General features: G+C 37.1%; 1 protein-coding gene across 5 annotated transcripts in view; it reads left to right on the top strand.

The window, feature by feature from the left end:
- Window positions 1-17,459, top strand: part of LOC150093791 (pyruvate dehydrogenase (acetyl-transferring) kinase, mitochondrial-like) — a 280,509-nt gene that overhangs the window by 80,524 nt on the left and 182,526 nt on the right. The window lies entirely within an intron of this gene.

Here is a 17,459-nt window from a genome sequence, read left to right as displayed (position 1 = left end):
AGTAAAGAAAATACATATTAATATATACATACTACAAAGCAAACAACTTGCAGTGCAGGTACTAGAGTTTGTCTGAAGCCACCTAAGCAAGGTCAATGACCACCTCATACTGGCAGGGGATTTCAACTGCACTCTGGATCCTGCAGTGGACAGACAACAATGCCAAGAACATTGACCCTCACTAGCTCAGCTTCTCCAGGACGTAATAAATGACTACGATCTGACTGATACCTTCAGACACCTGCACCCACATGAAAAAGTATTCTCCTGGAGGGCCAAAGGTGGTCCTATCAGTGTCTTATACCAGGCATGGCTGGATAGATATTACACATCTGTGCACACAATACCCTATGTAAGGAGAGTCACATACCATCCATCCCATACATCAGACCATGATTCCATCCTTCTGAGCATTTGCATTCCTGGACACACCACGCACAAAGGAGGAGCATAATGGATATTTAATAACAGCCTATTACAGGATACAGAATATCTCAGAACCTCCAAAATCTATATAGAAACTCTCATCAGAGACATGCCTACTTCCCAATCAATTTCCAAGTGGTGGTCATTCTTTAAGGCCAAAGTCAGGGTATTTACCCAAAAGTATAGTCACCAAAGGAATTTGAATAAACACTCAGTCTTTAAAAATCTGCAACAACAACAACAGCAATTACATCATCTGGAATCTGAGGAATATCAGTCCTTAGAAGGCACCATACATTCACATCTAGAGCACTCTGCAAGAGGAGCACTACCGAAACACATTAACTTCGCAGATGCACCTACAAAGTATTTATCCTCACTGGAAAAATGCCAACAAGAGTGCACCACTATATCTGCTATAACAACAGATAGTGGAAACATCATAGAAAATCATGACGAAATCTTTTTACATACCTTGCAGTACTATAAAAATTTATACCAAGCTAACTCAACATCTATGGATGGCACAGATATAATTCTCTCCTATGTGAAAAGACTTGCACCAGCAATGCGGCATAAGACAGAACTCCCCATCATGCTACACAATTTGACAACTGCCTGCACCTCCTTACCTAAAGATAAATCTCCTGTCATAGACAGGCTCACCACTGAATATTACCAGTCCTTCTGGGAACAGCTTGGACCTGTCCTCTACAGAGTATATGTCGAAGCCAATACCAATGGCTTTCCACTCAATATGACAACATCTATTATTAAACTTATTCCAAAGAAAGGACATGTGACAAAATTAGGAAACTGGCAACCCATCTCCATCATAAACACCGACTGTAAAATAATATCACAAGCCATTTCCAACAAACTTAAACCCACTCTGAACGAAATAATAGATAGGCATCAGAACTATTCCATCCCTGGACTATCTATCCACAAAAACTTACACCTCATAAGGGATCTCATAAGCATAGTGAAACAATGGGTCTTGTAACACTAGACCAAGAAAAAGCATTGGACACCCTTACTTATTCAACTGCTTGAGAGCCTTCGGCTTTGGCTCAGGACATCATTCATTCTATTAAGATGTTATATGCCAAAGCACACTTTTGCATGAAAATAAACAACAGACTTACCATATCTGTACCATACAGCAGAAGTATTAAACAAGGCTGTCCTCTTTCTGGTCTTCTTGACACAATTGCCATTGAGCCCTTTTTACATAGATTAAGTTTAGGGCATCCCATCCTAAACTTTCCTACCAAGCCATAACCCTGACAGCATATGCTGATTATGCTACAGTTATAGCCTGCAAAGAAGAGGATTTCTACAACATACAAACAGTATACCAACAATACCAAGCAGCCTCAGGAGCCAAATGCCAAATTAAATGCACATAAAACCTCAGGACTGTGGTGTGGCAAATGGACAAACCTAACTGACCCCTCCCCCCCCAATGTCTGGTCACTGGTCCACAGAGAGAAACAAATACCTGGGGATTTACCTAGGAAACACGCCCTCTTATATGGATAAGAACTGGGAAACTAATTAAACATTTCAAGCAAGTATTAGGAAAATGGGCAGCAATACAAGCCTCTGCATCCACAAGAAGGAGAACAATAATTGTTAACCAAATAGCCACCAGTGCCAAAGGACACTGGTGGCTATTTGGTCCAAGCTAAGTATCCCCTCTCAAAGAAGGAGGACGAAACTTGACCTCCATTGACAACAGGATAACAACGTTCTGCACTCACTTTCCCCTTAATACCCCACAACAGGAAATGGCACACAAATGCATCACCATATATATTTTCATTTCACTTCTGCCAATAGCGGTCTCTCTTTCTCCACAGCCATAAGAATGACAACAGTGCACGTGCCTGTGAAGCTGACAGACTTCTACAAAGATGCCCTTCGAAGATGCAAGAAGCTAAACCTCTAATACACAGTGTTGGAGGTTACCAAAATCGCTTGAAAACCTGGAATACAGGAATCAGGCTGAGCAGATGCACACTATAAAATCTGCTTTTCGAGGCTACTATGCCTGATAGCATAACAGAAGAGGGGCTCAGCTCTGCTGACTCAGAAGATCCGGTGCCTATCTTTCTAATAAAAACTAATAATTCATGGGAGAAACTTACACCCAGCAACATCAACAAAATCTACAGCACTCTAACACAACAGTCGAACCGAAGAGCTTTATTAGAAAATCCTGCATCATCCCACCAAACACTATTTCAATGGGACCTACCATATCTCACAAGAGCCACCAAACCTGACGCAGATATTCAGTGGAGAATGTGGCACAATGCATTACCCACTCCAACTATATTACGAAAATTTAACCCAGATGTCTCAGATAACTGCCTGTTCTGCTACTGATCAGGAACAGTCCAGCATACCTACTTAGAATACCTAGTCAACACCCAATTAATCCATTTGTCTTGGGAAATGGCAGCTTTAACCTGCATGGCTCTGCATGGATGAGATTTTCAATCTCGCCATGCAAAGCTAAACAACCATTCATTCTGCAACTACCTCTTCATCACTGCGAAAGAAAGCGGTAATATACAGCTTCTATCTCAGACGTAAAGACCATACAGCACAACAGCTTCACAGAGAGAGGTAGCTGACCAACTCCTTGCAGCCTTCAAACAATAAGTGAGGAGTCAGATCTTACACAAGCACCACCACAGGCAGAACAACACCTTAGATCTTTTCCACCAAGACTGGAATCCACGGAATCAACTCCTGGCTGAGCAGGGCGACTGCATAATAGTCCACTTTCCAGCATAGGAGTGACATCATCTCTGCCTCCCCCACTTTCCAAAGAAAGGTGAAGATTTTTTTTTTTTAGCAGTGTGAATAATGATCATCTGTTACTCTCATATAAATAGATAATATTGTTCTATAGCAACTGTTATGTTCTTATACAGTATCATGTCAGAATAACAGATAATGGCATGAAAAAATATAATTCACCTTACAACAACTGACATTCCTATGTGACATACCTCAACAAAGAATGAGCATGTAACCTCTCTTCCTGACTGCAGAGAATCAAACACCTGTTAATCCTGTACGTAACATTGTTATGTTTAAAATAAAAAAAATCCAAAAATTGAAAAGCAATATCAACTGATGCAAGCTTCTATTATAAAAGATATCGCTACACCTGGGAATCCATATTCCTTCTAGAAACTGCGGGGAGCCTACCTTGCATCATCTGAAGCTTCACTTCCAATTCTTTCCTCCAACTACAAGAAAATATACCACTTCCTCATATCAGTGCCTGCAACTTTGCCCTTCGTATATATTCATCCTTAACCCTCTCATCTACTAAGCTGCACATGCCACCCAGTTTTCAGTGGGATCTTCCATATAAATCAGGGTGTGCCAAAACCAGATTCTGACATACAGTGGAACCTGTCCTGAAAACAAAGCGATGATCACCTACGCTCTGAACACAGCCTCTAACACCTGTAACTACGCACACAGCCAAGATTACTGGAATTTAGTACATACAGACAGAATATGCAATTTCCTCTTCATCTGCACCAAGGCCATCATTTACAGTTCCTACCTTAAGCACACAAGAAATAACCAGCACATATCCATCACTGAATTGGAACAAACCCTCATATGTAGCCTATGTCGAAAACTATAAAGCAGGCTTTCACTGGCATTTGATTATTACAAAAAAACAGGAAGTGTCGCAAAATTCATAGAGGAGTGGAATCCAACTGGTACCTTGTTCTGGATTGCTGACGCTATACACTTCAACTGAAAAATAACTAAAGTAATACTGAACTGTAATATTGACTCTTACTGAAAAGACAAATCCTGTGTACCACTAATGTATCTTTTTCCCTCATTTCTACTGTATATCTAAAAAGAATATCCTTTTTTTCTCTGTAATATACATTCTTATAATATGCAATATATATATATATATGACTCGTGACAGCACGTAGTCAACTTTTATTTGGAACTCAAGCTCGCATTACTGTTTTCAAAATGTACTACTGCCTTTTGTACCAGTACTGTTAATGCAATTTTTAAGTCTGTTATTTTTTGTATATTTCTTGATTGTGATACCTGAAGAAGTTGATCCATTCAACGAAACTAGTAAACTAGTAGTATCTTTTTAAATAAACCATGTCACCTCTTTATCTCTCGGTATCAGACATTTAAACTAATTAATAATATTTTCTACCGAGTAAAAATGAACAATCACAATATATATATATTCTGATAAGATCTTAATATGTATTTATATATATATAAGATGGAGGATCATTTTGTGTAATCAGTAATTAATTTACTTACCATAAAGGCATCACTTAAAAAATCTCTTTAAAATCAGATCTTTTTTTTATAATATTTTCAAAATATGATTTGGGTTGTTGCATGTGAAATAATTAAATTAAAAATAAATTGAAGCTTTATAATTTTGCATTTTGGTTAAAGTGAGTTATTTGGTTATCCCATCCTTTAGATGGAAGAAATTATTTTTTTAGATATTTCCTGACATCCTCTTAATTACGGAAGACATTTTTTTCAGTGGATTGACAGAATTTTTACAATTTTGAATGGCTTTAAAATTATTTACCTCTTATTGCCATATTGTCCAATTTTTTTTTTTTTTTTACTTTCATTTTAATGCTCAATGTGTGTGTGTGTGTGTACATTTTGATTCTTATTTGCATTTTCTACTGTTCCCTGAAAACCCTAGGTTGAATTTGAATATTTTTTTTGTGTGTGTGTGCATTACGTTTACATGAAGTAGAAATATGCATGCCCAATATTATCTTCATTGAAGGCTTCAATAAGCCTTCCTTTTGTGAAAGAAAAAATTGTCTCAAACTTTGCAAAAAAATTGAAAACAATGGACTTTAAAGCCCAAAAGAGTTATGCGGGATGGGGACTAAATAAAAATTTGAAATATTCATGAAAGATAAAGCTGATATAGGCTATTGAGCAAAGTTTCTTCCTCCTAGACATCCTTTTCAAAATGAAGAAAAAAAAAATTATTTTTGTCGTATCATTCAGTATATTTAGTACATCCGCCAATCAAGACAATATTTTTTTTAGGACCATACGCTTGCAAAAGTATCACTCAGTAGCTCAACAATTTTGTCTGCCTAAGTTACCTCTCTACCATCTGCACTTATTCTCGTTATAAAACAAGATGGTATCCTTTGGAAAAAAATAAATTATATTTAAATGGTGAGTATCAGTCATTTGTATTATCTAGCTAAGTAAAATTGGGTAAAATGTAACAAAATTTTATAATTAGCTCTAAATTTGTGGATTTGTTACTTTTTTTTTTTACTGAATTCTGAATCTTGTCTTGAACGAAACAAAATGGCAGAAAGAATGAGATCTGTATGCTGTGCAACACAAAGATCAAATGCTATTAACGACATAGATTTTTTGAAAATGGTTTGATGTTGTGAGTGTAACATGTATGCATGCTGTAATGTGAAGATTTTGATGGTGGAGAGACTAAACGGGAGACTAAAGGAAGGTATGGATTTGTATGAAGTGTGATATTTGTAGGAGTTGGACAGACTCATCATGGGAGTTTCATTTAACTGACAACATATTTATTGTGATGAATCTTAAAATCCTTAACACTCCTTGAATTAACAACACATTTTATGTGGGGAATTGTCACTGACAATTCCCCACATAAAAAATCTACTTCTCACACCCCTCTTCACCACACTCTTACATAACTTCCAAGGATGAACTCGGGTATTTCCCCTCTCGCTTTCTACTCGTTTTATAATCTCATCTGGATTAATTCGTAAAATTCTCTCACTAACTTAAATATCTCTATCATAGTGACTAAGACAATATCATATCTGATATTGCCAAGAACCATGCTTGTGGAGTGGTACTATTTTGCCTTCTTAACATTTTTAGGAACCCAACCCACTGCAAGACTTTCATTACATAACTAGTTCAAGGGCATAGTCAACTGTGGTATACATTCCTTAAGAATATGTGGTGATATGTCATCCATTCCCACAGCCTTATTAACATCTAATCCAACCAACTCCTTGATTCTTTCACTTCTAATTCTCGTAATACTTGCCTTTCTTCTATATATTGCACCACATCATTTACACTTTATTATATATGTTAATAAAGTGCTCATTCAGTGATTCCATGTCCGCGTGGTTAGCCTAGTGGCTATGCGCTTCACAACCATATGCCTGGGGAAGGAGTGTCCTGGGTTCGATTCCCATCGCCGATGTGAGGAACTTAAGGATCTTCCTCAGCCATAGCCAAGTTAGCCGGTCTTGGGCATGGACAGCAGGGTTCCCCCCCAGTTTATCTGGGGTTTTTCATCCTGCAAGCAGGCAAACCGGCCCTGTGAACACATGGATCTACAGCCATAAATACTTAACCCCCATGAGGGGCTCAACTCACCCCAATAGTGACTGGGGAGAAAAGGGAGGTAACTCCATATGAATAAATAAATAAATAAAAAGTGATTCCATTATATCCTTTGCAGCTGTTAGTTGCTGCCATGAGTATCCACCAATGTTAATCTGCAATAATTATTCCTGTTGCTTGCCATATAGTGGAAAAATTCCCTTGAGTTAACCTTGGCCTGACCAGCCAATCTCCTCTCATACTGCATCATTTCTTTCTTTACATTGCTCATTATCTTTCTAGCCTGCACTTTATACTCTTCATGGTTCTGATCACCACTAACTGTCTTGTAACTCCTCCATAGCATTTCCTTTTCCAGCACTCTTGCTTGATTTCAATTTGGTGAAATGTTCATTCATTTCGCTCCTACTCTATTTACTCACTTAACCCTTGTATGTAGTTATTCATTGCTTTATCAGATACTGCCTTGCGAATTTCCATGCATAGTCAACATTCCTCTGCAATCATTAACAGCACCCCCCCTTCCTCTTTTCACATTTTAATCCTTCCTGAAAATTATATATCCTTCTCTTTCTATTCCCAACATTACATCCTCCTCATACAACACTTATTCTGATTATCTTTGGGCATACTGACTCATGAAAATATCTTCCAGCAATTAGAAGAATTTAAAGGAGTCAGCATATAGGAGGCAGAAATATAAACAACTTAAGATATGCAGATGATACGGTTCTGCTGGCTGAAATAAAAAAGATCTTCAAAACCTACTAGAAGAGACGTTGAAACTAAGTGAAAACTGTGGACTTAAATTCAACTTCAAAACAACTAAAACCATGCTGGTAACAAGAGAAAAAGGGAAAATACCCGATATAAATATTAAGATCAGAGGAAATACCTTATATCAAGTAGAGAGTTATATATATTTGGGTCAACTAATTACAGAGAATGGAAAGTGTGATAAGGAAATATGAAGAAGAATAGAATTTGCTAGATCAACCTTCATTAGCATGAAAAACATTCTGACCTCAAGGGGAAATTCACACAAAAAAGGCTGTCCAAATGCTATGTATGGTCAACACTGCTATATGGAGCAGAAACCTGGACAATATCAAAATATTGTGAAAATAAACTAAAAGCCTTTGAGATGTGGATCCTCAGAAGAATTCTTAGAGTTTCATGGACTGCCAAAAAAAACTTATTTAGAAATATTAGAGATGATTGGAGAAGATAGGACTGTTGAAAACCATTAAGAAAAGGAAAACTACTACCTTGGTCACATACTAAGGCATGAATCCATACAAAAAACATTTCTAGAAGGAATGATACAAGGAAAAAGGAGGAGAGGAAGACAAAGAACAAATTGGATCAGAAATATTAAGGACTGGACTTTTTTTCTCCTACCATGGTGGAAGCTCATGGTAGTCAACCTCCTGGAAGATGACATCTGACAAGGATACTGACTCAATCAATGCAACAAACTCAGCTCTCCTGTTTTGAATGCTCCTTACATTTATGTACAAGAGAGATTTATTAAAGATTTGGTTAATGAGACAGCCCATAAGTTCTGCTTTCAGGAGGAAGAATAAGTAAAATAATTCGTACTTTGGATATGAGAAGGTAATGAGCAAGAGAGAGAGAGAGAGGTATAGAACAGATGATTTAGTTCGACATCAGAAGAATGTAAAGATGTATATGAGGAGGTTATTGAGGATAGTGAAAGATAACAGTATAGTGAGAAAGGTTATAAGTGTGTCTAGAAGTATGATGACAATGATGAGTTGAGACAGAGAGCAAGAATCATACTGTGCTGGCAGAGCTGTGTGAGGAGAAGGAAGTGCGGTTTGTAGATGCATGGCATGTATTGTTGAGAAGAATGGATTTGTACAAAAGTGATGGATTGCATTTGAATGGCTTTGGAGTGAGTGAATTGTTGATTGTGAATTGAGAGAAACTGTTGCTACAAGAAGGAATAAAGTGTGTTTGCAAGAACAGATTAGAAGTAATAGGTGAAGTGAAAGATCAGGAGAGTGGAACTCATGAGGCTGAATTGCTTGGTAATGGAAATTGTTGTATTATAAGAGGTGAAGAGAGAACTGAAATGCAAAACGAACAGGGAAATGGGGGTGGGTGGATTCAGTTGGACAGGGAGCCATTGCATAGGGACAGCATAAGTAGTAGAGAATGTGTGTATGGGAATGATCATCATAGAAATGGAATGGGTCGGGGTATAAGGGCACAGATGGATGGCTTGAATAGGACTGGTTATTAACCTAAAATGAACTGCTGTGTCTATGTCCAAATTCCAGGAGCATCAGAAATAATAATAATTATTATTATTATGATTCAGGCTTCCATGGAGTCGCAAGATTCATTGCGGAAGGCCCATTCTAGAAAACACAGTGTATCATACTGCTCTTTGAACTCATTAACCATTCCGTTCATGCTCTCACCACACCACAGGTAATGCATTCCACAGTTCAGTCACCCTCCATGCAAAGAAACCCCTCCTTACTCTCTTGTTCACAACTTTCAGGGATAGCACTTTGTCCTTGCTCCTTCCCCCATTCCATCAAATGAAACACCTCCCCAGTGTCAACCGTGTGACTACATCAACACTTTTAAAGTCTCAATCATATCTCCTCTCCTTCTTCTATCTACCAAACTCTGAAGTTCACATTTCCTCTGACTATCTTCATAACTAACATTGTAGAGTCTAGATACCCTCTTTGTTATCCATGTTTGCATTCTTTCCATGGCTAATTTATCCCCTTCAAATCCTGGGGACCAAATTTGAGAGCAGTAGTCCAAGTGTGGTCTGATCAGGGCTTTATACAAGTGAATGACAACTCTTTTATCTCTGCAGGTCAGTGTCCTTCTCAGTATTGCAAGATCCCTTGCCTCTCCCAAACTTCAAGACCTTACATTTAGCTGGATTAAACTGAAACCCCCATTCATTAATTGTCCATCTGTTCAGTTTATTCAGTTCCTCTTCCAGGGCTACCACATCTGCACTATTACTAATAGCCCTTCCCAGCTTCACATCACCTGCATACAACTGAATATCCCCTTGCAATCCACTGACAATGTTATTGTTATAAAGGTTAAACAATACAGGTGCCAGTAAAGAGCCCTCTGGGACCCCACTTGTAACCTTCTGCCTCCTTGATAATGTCCGCCCATATACAACTCTGATAACTATCAGATAGCCAATCACAAATCCAGTTCACTAACCTGACATCTAAACCCTTGTACTGCAGCTTAATTATCAACTTATCATGTAGTAGCCTGTCAAATGCCTTTGTAAAATCCAAAAAAAATGGCAGTGTATGCCTATCCCTCATCAACTGCTCTTGCCACTTTATTATAAAAGGCAATCATAGTAATTACTTAAGTAAGAGCTCCCCTTAACAAATCATGTTGACTCTCACAGATAACAAGTCTAATCTTTAAAGGTACCTGTGGCATGACTATAAACAATAAATTATACATAACTACAGTAAATAACTTTAATGAAAAGAAAGTACAGGTATTTCATACTGAAAATAACAGTACATCATCAGTGTGTAGAAACAAGCAAATCAAAGGAACGGGAATACAAAGTACATACAGCATTCGGTGGTTTTACCAATAAAAAACTGTTGCTGCATACTAGAAATCATTAATAAATAATTAAAATATTATTAAAAACTATTTTTGATGGTTACATAAGATAAGAATCTCCCAAACTTTAGGGAGAGAGAGAGAGACAATCATTCTGATTCAGATTTGGCTGATGTAAAAGGGCTTTGCAACTTTCTTTGAAAAGGTGTTCATATTTAAACCTGCTTCTATGGAGAAGATGATCTTTATCCCACTGGATACTGTGTTTAGTATCAATACTAAAATAGTTTTTAATAATATTTTAATTATTTATTAATAATTTCCAACATGCAGTAACAGTTTTTAATTGGTAAACCACTGACTGCTGTATGTACTTTGTGTTCTCGTTCCTTTGATTTGCTTGTTTCCACACACACACACACACTGATGATGTACTGTTATTTTCAGTATGAAATATCTGTACTTTCTTTTCATCAAAGTTATTGCTGTGGTTATCGTGTAATTTATTGTTTCTCACAAATAATATTACCCTCATCTGCCCAATGCTGTAAGTGATTCCTCACTAATTTCTCAAAGATCTTAACAAATACCGATAAAATCAAACTGATCTATAGTTTGACACTTCCTGTCTGCTACCAGCTCTATGCAATGGGCTATCTTATCCTACTTTCACTCCTTGGGTGCCTTTTCCATGGCCAGACTTTCGTTGAAAATCCATATCAAGGGAGCTGTCAGTTCGTTCTTCAGCACATTCTTTCAAAACTGTGGCAAAATGCTACCCAGTTCCACTGCATATTGACATCTAGAGTACTTAGTATTTGAAATACACTCTCCTCTTGCACTTCTAAACCTCGAACCTGCCTTATCCCTCTAATACTGAAACCCTTCTTCTCCAGGATTAAATATCCCAATGAAGTGTTCATTGAACAACTGTCCTTTGTATCAGTCACTCTATTCCCATTTTTATCCAACAATGTCATTCTCCCACAATCATTTCTCCTGCTACTGGCTGCATAGCAAAAAATTCTTTAGAATTTTCTTTGGATCTTAGGGCCAATCTGTTCTCATATTCCAGTTTTGCCTTCCTTACCATACTAGTCACTCTCCTGGCCTGAGTCTTATGTTCTTCCTGCATCTGCCCTCCACCCCTCTCCTTATATCTCTTCCATAACCTCTTTTTAACCTGCAGTTCCTGTTTGATAGTTTGTCATCTACTTTGCATCAAATTGTGTTTTCTTCACTCACAGCATACAGATTGCTATTGCTGCTAATAAATATTCCTTCACAAATTCCTAAGCACTAATTATACATTGCCATTTCAATTCCTCCCTTCATGGAACTGCCACAAGTTGATATCTAAGACTATTATAATCACCTGCCTTATAATTCCACAATCATTCCTTCCTCTTCGATACTCCTGCATGTTTATTCATCTTCCAAGTGAAAACCACATGGTCTCTCTCTCTCTCTCTCTAAGTGGGAGCAGAGATGCCATCTCAGTTATAATCAGCACTTCTGATGCTATGACCAAATCCAAAACTCTTGAACCTTGTGTTCCTTCTACTACATGTTGCCTACGACATTTCCTCAAGAATAGGAATTCCATTCCCTTATTATTACATGCAGTTTCCTCTTTGCAATTTATATTGCTGTAGTTAAAATCTCCCATAACAATAATTTCTTCTTGCACTGCCAAGCTCAACTGCCTAAACATCTCCTGCTCCTTACCCTTTAAAGTTCTCTGACTTGTAGCAACATCCCACTAAATATCCTGTCCTGTCCACTCTACCTCACACCATATACTTTCATAACCATTAATGCCATTGCCCTCCAAATCCTTCATTCTGAAAGGACATAAATCATCACATATCATAAGCAGTACTCAACCATCGAGTTTTCCGTTCTTATCCTGTTGAAAAATGCTGTTCTCTGCTATTTCTATTCCTGTTAGTATATCAGCTTCCATCAACAAAAGTCTCAGAGATCCAATCTATGGACACGCTGATGCTATCAGTGCTACCAATTCATTTACTTTATTTCAGATACTCCAAGCATTAGTATAAAGAATAAAGGCATTGTCACTGTTTCTATACCTATCGTTATTCCTTCCAGACTCCACTGGATTCAGTATTGCTGGATGTATTCCCCCTTCTTCCAAGCACCTGTTCCCACAAGTGGCCATCCCTGCTTCCATCCACCCTGATAACTCTAGTTTCCCTACATTGACATACTGACTCTTCAGTGAACAACATTCTCTCCCGATGCCTACATTCTTCCTCATTCAAACGCCAGCTATCTCTTGCATATAGTTCCTTTCTGTCCTCAAATGCCCTCTAAACATTTACGAATTCCAAGCCTCTCTTTCGACACATTCTGGCTATTGTACTGTTCATTATTGATTCTCTCTGCAGCTATCATACCTGGGTAACATACACACACTATCTTCCCTCTCTCAGTCTTCTTCTTCTGTACAACTTCAAGCATGAACATCAGATCTCTCTTGCCACCCGATTCATACTTCCTCTCAAGTCATTTGCCCACCATCACAATCATCTCATCCATCCTAAGAGAGATGAAATAGTTTTGCTGATTGGTTTATTCCCCCAAAAAATCATTGGAATAAGTGAAATATGGTAACTGAGAATGATATTCTGATGGGAATAGAAATGGAAGGATACAGTGTTTTTCACAAGGATAGAAAGGACTAGAAGGGAAGGAGAGTGGTGCTATTGATGAAAGTAGAGGAATTGGTATCCGGAGAGTTCATTGAAAAACAGTTAACCAAAAGACAATTCATCGAACGACAATTTATCGAAAAAGCAATTTGCCGAATAATCAATTCATCGAACAACAATTAATCGAAAAAGCAATTCCTCGAAAGGCAATTCCCCAAAAAAGCAATTCACCGATCAGCAGTTAATCGAAAAGACAATTCATCGAAACACAATTGATCGAAAAACAACAATTCATCGAAAAATCAGAATTCATCGAAAATACAGTTCACCGAAAAATGAATTATAAGGCATGTAGGGTGAAGATGTGTGCAATTTTTTTTTTTAATTGTTTTGTGAGGGATATATCTTTCAGGTAAACTACTATTTATCTGACTTCATTCGGAAAGCGATTTTTTGCGGGGCAAACTGGTTGCAGTGAATGATATCCACTGAGGCGGATATAGTTGAGATGTTAAATGAACATTTCATAAAGGTATTTCATCCTCGTAAAAATAACATCCTACAGAACTCGAGGTCAGTGGGAAGGGAGGAGGAACACTGATGGTAAGTGAGTTGGAGGTATACATGAGGAATTAAGTAAACTCGATATCAATCAGCATATAGGACTTGTTGATATATCAACATGTGTCTTTGTGATATCTCAGAAGAGGAAGTCACAAGTGATGTGGTGAAAGGAAACGGTTGAAAGTAACTAGCTGTACGAAGGGGAGGGAGACTGAAAAGTTTTGATAAACACCTAGAACAAAAATGATGTTAAAGCATTCTGATAAACCACAAGGAAGACCAAATCTTAAAACCCATTAACACCTATGTTTCCTGAAATCGTAATAATTATTGTTTTTCATTCAGGATGTGTAAGAAAACTTGTTAGTGGTTTGAAGAGATAAGTGCATGTGTCACTCCTGTCATTGAGGAATAACAGAAACAGGAGTAAATAAGTGAAACGTGATTGAAAAATCTTCAGAAATGATTTTTTTCTTTAAGTTTTCCAATATTTTTACTCTGAATTCCTATATTTTATTATTATACTGTGAAAAATATTTACATCAAAGATTCAATTTATTATTATTATTATTATTATTATTTAAAAAATTATTAGTAGTAGTAGCAGTAGTAGTAATATTAATGATTAATACTATTTCCCTCATCCTCCTCAATATAATGATTGTTGGTATAGCAATGCTACTTTACTGAGGAATAATTATAGAACAATATGGATTCTTATTGTCCGATAAGTGTTTCCTGTCTGTATGTATGTGTGTTCATGGGACTGATTTGCCTATTTCCAGGAGGAAAAGCCTAATCACCTCCATATTAGGCCTACTAACTTACCTTCAGTTGAAGAGGACTGATAAAAATTATGCACCTTGTACATTTATTAATGGGCAAATTTTACTCGGATTCGGTATTTGAAATTTTTACAAAAATTTGTCGAACCTTTCCAGTTTTCAGTTCAGCTATATTCGGGGCTACAAAGAAAAGTGTCGAAATTATGTATTACAATAACTCGCTGACTTAGCAGAAGTTTTCAGTACAAGAAGCTGTCTGCACGGTTCAGTTTTAGTTCCAAATGGATCACTTTTATCATAACATTTCCGTAAAGAAGTTCCGAAATGATAGCAATTCCGCTCTGGCTGGATGAAATTTAATGAAATTTTTCATTTCAGTTGGACTAGAGTTATTGTGACAAAATTTGGTAGAACGAAATGTCTTCTCTACAGATAAATCGCTATCTGCACAATGAAGCAGTATGTACACTTACATTAAATGTTCTAAAATGCAAGAAAACAATTATTATCTTTCAATGACCACTTCCATATGTTGTATGTATCATGAGTAATGTATTGCATTGTTACTGAAGATTTTTAAACAAATACTTTGCAGGAAAAATTACTTTTCGATGAATTGGTCATTCGATGAATTGCCCTTTCGATTAATTGCCATTCGTTAAATTGTTGTTCGATGAATTGTTTATTCGGCGAATTGCTTTTTTCGATGAATTGCTTTTTTCGATGAATTGCTGTTCGATGAATTGCATTCGATGAATTGTCTTTCGATTAACTGTTTTTCGATGAATTTGCCTCTAACCAGAGGAATTATGCCCACATAAGGCAGACATGAAAAAGGGAAATAGTTGCAACAATTTTGAGGCCATGTCGTGTAAGACGAGGTTGACAGGATGAGATATTAATTGGATGATGGTATAGGCTAAGGAATATGAAGGGTGGTGATGAAGAAATGTATAAGCTACTTAGTTTAGTGAACAAGGGAAGGTTGATTATTATGGGTGATTTTAATTATGGCAGTATAGATTGGAATGAAGAGATAGTATATGGAAGTGAGGAAAATGAATTTCTAGAGAACACTTCTTGGGAATTGTGTAAAGGAGGGCATGTGAGGATTGAGAGTTTTAGATCTGATCATTTCATCAGAGAATGCGATTGTGAGTGGGATTTTATGCTTCCCTCCAGCAGGTGAGAATGACGTGATCACTTGGGTTGGTATTAACCATATGAAAATTTCTCTGAGCAAAGGATATATGTGGAATTACAATGTTGTGATAAAGAGAAGTCCAGGAGACAGCTAGTGACTTTCCTGGAGGAGAAAAATCACTAGTGGTGTGTCCCAGGTGACTGTTTTATACCATTGTTATTTACTTCTTATATTAATAATATTGGGTTGTGTTTAGCTGGCAGCATGATGCCAAACTAGGGAGAGTGATGAGGAATCATGCAGATTTCTGGCCTTATGAGGACTTGAATAGATTGTATGAGTGGACAGCAGTATGGAATTGTCAGTTCAGTGTTGCAAAGTGGAAGGTTTTGAGACAGGGTTGTGGTGGGAAGTTCAGAGATCACATTGCAGAAGTTACGAAGTCATCACATCAGGTTATAGCAATGATGTAGAGACCCTTACTTTTTAGAAATAAAGAGGCTCTGGTTCCATTGTATAAAGCCTTGATCAGGCCTCGTATGGATTGTGCACAGATTTAGTCCCCTGGTTTTCATAGTGATTGGGATATACTGTATATTCGAAAGATTCCAGTGGAGATTGACTAAAGTGATAACTGCTCTTTGGGATATGAAGACAGATTGAGGGAATGCAGTTTGCAAAACCTTGTGAATAGGAGGAAGAGAGGTGATATGATTCAGACATTTAAGTTGGTTAAGGTTCTATAAATAGCTTCTATAATTATTATTATTATAATACAGGAATCTCTCTGGAGTCTGGAGACTATCACACAGACTATCATACCTCTCCTTAAACTCATTCACTGTCAGGGTACTCGCAACTAATTCTGGCAGTTCATTCCACTCCTTCACTGCTATCCAAGCAAAAAATCTTCTGCACATCCTTACTAACCACGCTCTTACACAACTTCCATGATTGACCTTTGTTCTCTCTCTCTCTGTTTGTCAAGTACTGAAAATTTTTTTGTGTGTCAATCTTATAAAACCTCTGTAATAGCTTATATGTTTCTATTATGTCCCATCTTTTTTGCTTTTCAACTAAACTTTGCGACCCACACATCTTCAACCTATCCTCATAGGGAGCATTCCACAGAGCTGTCACAAGTTTGGTCACTTGTCTCTGAATTCTCTTTGCTGTCTCCTGATCCCCCCAAAAAATCCAAGTGACCAAATCTGTGTACAGTAGTCAAGATACAGTGAATCATAGCCATATAAAGAGAGATAATAACCTCTCTATCTTTACTTATTAACATATATTTCAACATCCACATATTCCTTTGAGCTATTTTACCAATTTTTGCAGTATGCCCTCTTAACTTCAACTCTTTGTTCACCATTACTCCCAAGTCCCTTATTAATTTTCTGCAATTTACTACCATCAGTATGATGACAGTAAATATGAAGACCTGAAGTGCATAACCTTATATTTTGCACATTAAATTGATTGTCATTATCTTTTGTCCATAATGCCAATTTATTTAAATCATCCTTCAGGATCAGCATTATTTATCAAACATTGCCCTGCCTGGTTTTGCACCATCAGCAAACAACTGAATACCCTCCCTCCCTAAATCTTTTTTATATCATTGATATATAAATTAGTGTATTAAAGAATAATTAACTAATTAACAGATTTTAAGAGTAATTAATAGGATGCTGGGAAAAATATTAAAAAACATTTCTTCTTCCATTTGAAGGATAGAGTGAGAAAATAACTCACTTTTATCAAAATCAAAACTTATGCAGCTGCAGCCCCAGTAATTTATTTAGAATGACCCATTTTTGACATGATAAAAACTGCTCTTTT

This window comes from Typopeltis vanoorti, chromosome 23 (genome assembly GCF_054136105.1).
Source record: "Typopeltis vanoorti isolate ZY-2024b chromosome 23, IOZ_Tvanoo_1.0, whole genome shotgun sequence".
Taxonomy (NCBI): Eukaryota; Metazoa; Arthropoda; class Arachnida; order Uropygi; family Thelyphonidae; genus Typopeltis; species Typopeltis vanoorti.
The sequence above is the reverse complement of the archived record's forward strand: the minus strand, read 5'-3'. Positions and strand labels throughout refer to the sequence as shown.